Here is a 3,853-nt window from a genome sequence, read left to right as displayed (position 1 = left end):
AACAAAGATTTGTTTTCTTCTATAGATATAAATTATAATATATGTGTGAAAAGGTAAGTATTCTGATTTAAAAAATGGCTAGACACAAGCAACAATGTCAAAGGCAAGTACATCTGAATCTTATTTGATTTAAATCTGGTTTTATGCCAAGTATGTGTGGTTTTGCTAGCTTGAGAAATAAATCCACTAAATAGTCTGAACCGATAACATATTCTTACCTGCATTGCTTCAGAGGAAACTGATAAACTTTAGTCACAAAGTTTTAAATTTATTGAGTCTTCCTTTTCACTATAGCTACCTGTTTTTCTGGATTTATTAATGCTAGCAGCTTATAAAGACAGATTGATTTTCATTGCCATAGATTTATACAGATCCATCAAGAGTATAAACAGAGCCTAATATTCCATAGCAAAAGAGACTGAAATTCTACACTGCAGTAGGTTACCATGCATAGTTACATTATTTATTATGTTAAATTTGAGTCTTTTAATAAGTTAAGCTCACAGATAAAGGTTAATAGTCGATAGAGTAGTACTTCTGATACCTTGATGAAAAGCACTGCGTGTTTTATGCTGCCCAGCACTTAGTTCTTAATATATCAAAGATGTTTGTGCTGTAAATGTTCAACTGTCAGAGAGAAGCTGAAGCAGTGGGCAGATGGGGAAGTGGAATATGCATGTGAGCTGAATGTTCTTGAGTCAGCAGTGAAGTAGCAAATAGTGCATGACAACCTGTCTTTTAAGACTTCAGGCTTAATCAGTTCAGATTTCAGTCATTTGCTTCCCTTGGAATATTGCTCCATGACCCTGCAGACTCAAAACAAAACGGGAGGAGAATACAAGCTGAGTTTTGGGAACATTTTTTTCCTCTGAAAAAAGCTGCTGTTTTGTTGCAGGGTTTTTTAAAGGGAAATAACAAAGCTGTGCTGCAGAAGTGTACTATGGTTAATAAGGCTTTGAGCTCCATTAAGTTGCAAAATCCCACATTTTTCAGAATTTTCTCTCTTTAACTGTATGCCAGTTGATTTCAGCTCTGCCTTTTCTCATTAACAGCCTACCCTTAAGTGAGTTTTAATGGCAGGAATAATTCCATAGGGCAAAGGAGTCCCCTAAAGCTTCTAGATACATTGAAAATTATTTCCTGTGTGTCTAGGTAAACATTCCTTCTGTTCCTGTATTGAGGTCAGGGAGATGCTAAATCACTGTGGTTGCTGCCTCTCCCTTAGGGTCCAGCTGATGATAAAATTACAGCCTGGTATGTAGGAGAATTAAGACTTGTGCTGGCATGACAGTAAGAGCTGGGAGGGACACAATGGGGCTGTTTATTTCAGTGGCTGTGCCACTTTTGATCATTCATAGATAGAAATGTGACCTAAATAGTAGCCACAGCCAACTGTAGAACACGGAGTAAAAAAAACATACTGATTTGGAGGCAAACTCGGTAATTCTAGAGGCTGTCCTTGCTGTATGTTGAAAGAATTGAGCTGGCAAAGAGTACTGGAAAAAATACTATTTGGTAGGGAAAGCTTTGGTTGTAGGTCTGTGTCTCTCCCCTTATGAACATTTGTTTGTATCTTTAGTGTTCATTTAGCTAGCAATTGTATTTTTGCCACCTTCATGGAGTTAAGTCTGTGGCTTTTTTGACAGTTACATCCATAAGTCAGTGGGGAGGGAGTAGCATTTACCTGATTTTTTTTCTCAGGCAAAGTAATATGCTAAAAAATCAGAAGTTTTTCAGTATAAGCTGAATATACTGATATTGAATCAGATTGCCATTGAAGCATGGAAAATGCAGCCTGTGCAGCTGGGTACCTGACACATTTGGATATGCCTAATCATGTCTTTGCCTTTCCCTCCCAAAAAAAATAATGTGTCCTGAGACCATCTCCAAGTAAGAGAGAGAGAATATATGCTGAGGAATTACTGCAGTCATTTACAAACAGTCACACAAATGTAAAAGGTATGTGTGCATGATAATTAAAGATTCAAAAATTAAGCTACTAGCTAAGTCTTCAGAAATAATCAGCTGTTAAGCTTAAGTGAGCATTTGTGAAGCTCCACAGTATTTTGTTTTTCATTTGTTTTATTTTTTTAATCTCCTCTTGGGATGCCAATTTATTTCAGCTTTTAAATGCTCCAAGACCTTGCATAATTATGGCATTTCTACCACATTCTCCTACTTGTGCTTTACACCGCCTCAGGCAACTGTACTCTCCATCTCCCCCTGACGGCGCTATTGCCTGATTCGGTGAGTGCCGTGACAGGATTTCAGGTACGGACATCTGCTTTGCAAAGACAGTTATATAAAAAAAAAAAGTCCAAATGAATTAAATACAAAAAATAAGTTAAGCTCTTTGAAGTTTGGTTGTAAACACACCCTTGAGTTCCAGTCTCCGCAGTATGGAGCAATGCCCTGGAAAGCAGGAATGGAAAGCTTATGGGGGGAGCAGTACCAGTTTATCTTTGCTGTGTACAAAGCAAATGCACTACCCAAATAGCAAAACACTAAGTGATTTCCTTGTTTTAATTTATGTATTTGAATGCAAAATGTGCATTTTTAGCTTACTTTTTGCTGCTGGGGTGTCTGCCCAGTTTTGGTGCTAATCAGTCCAAGCTGACAAGTAAGCTGGGTTATTAAGATGGATGTTACTATTACAGAAGTTGTATTAAATGGAAAAAGTTAGGAAATGAGAAAAGTCATTTTCTATTGAGAAAGAACTCCCATTGCTTAGTTCTGGAGGAAATAGAAATTCTGTTCATTTTCTTTCCACTTCCAGTCCATGTCAGAATAGTTACCTGGAAGCATGCTCTGCTCCCCTAATTTCCCTTTTGCTGCTCTCTCCGTGTGGGGCACTGTAGTCACTACATCGTTTGGGCTGTGTCACTCGACTGGAATTTACTCTCCTTCCCAATCCTCAAGTCACTTTTGTTGTTTAACCTTTTCTTGAATATCTGTTATTTTCTTCAGGTGCCTTGAGTGGCTCTGCTGAGAAGAGTTTTTTCTTAATTTCTTTTAAATAAGTAGGAAAATAAAACACTTGTTATTTTGGATCTGTGCATAAGTTCTGAATAACTTCCTAAGGCATCACATATTGTCTTCTGGTTTTATTCTATGAACGTGCAACATAACATACTCTACATGATCTTCAAACATAATTGAAGAAATGTTTTCATTATGTAGAATGAATGAGACTTAAAAATCAAATGCATAACTTGCTGATGGCAAGCATTTAAATGTCTGACAATATTTTCCATTACTAATAATCTGGTAAAATGTTGATTCTATCGGGTTATGTCAGCAAAGAAATAGACAGTGGGTTGCTTGGGGTGTTCCTTTGCTGTTTTCCTTATTTGCAATGAATCACAATTGTCTCCTCTTGCTTCATTTCTGTATTTTGAGAAATCTATTTAATTCATTGCTTCCAGCTCAGGTCCTTCCCTACCTGACTCCTCATCCTCTGATTTTTTTCCTGGATTATACCATGATGTCTACCTCCATGAGCTGCTTTGTCCAGTCCTTTCACTCTGGGTGCATTTTCTCTCTTGAGGTTGCAGTCACTGTGCACTGTGTCCTCTATTTAAATCTCTCTGCATGCATAATTTAGCCTTTTGGGGTCTTTGTTTCAGCTGGGTGTTTCTGTTCCATGAAAGGGATGTGTAACTGCATACCCCCATGGGGAGGGTGACTTCTCATGTGCCAGCTTCAGTGACATTTTTGGCTAGCTGTTTACAGGAACGTTTCACTGTGATCATGCCACCAGGTATCCCCAGACTAGTCACTAGAGGTCAACATCATCTTTTACTGGAGCACTAACTACCACATAATTATAGGATAGTCTCTTGCTTGTAGGAGA

Source organism: Pseudopipra pipra, chromosome 9, assembly GCF_036250125.1.
Source record: "Pseudopipra pipra isolate bDixPip1 chromosome 9, bDixPip1.hap1, whole genome shotgun sequence".
Classification (NCBI taxonomy): Eukaryota; Metazoa; Chordata; class Aves; order Passeriformes; family Pipridae; genus Pseudopipra; species Pseudopipra pipra.
The sequence above is the reverse complement of the archived record's forward strand: the minus strand, read 5'-3'. Positions refer to the sequence as shown.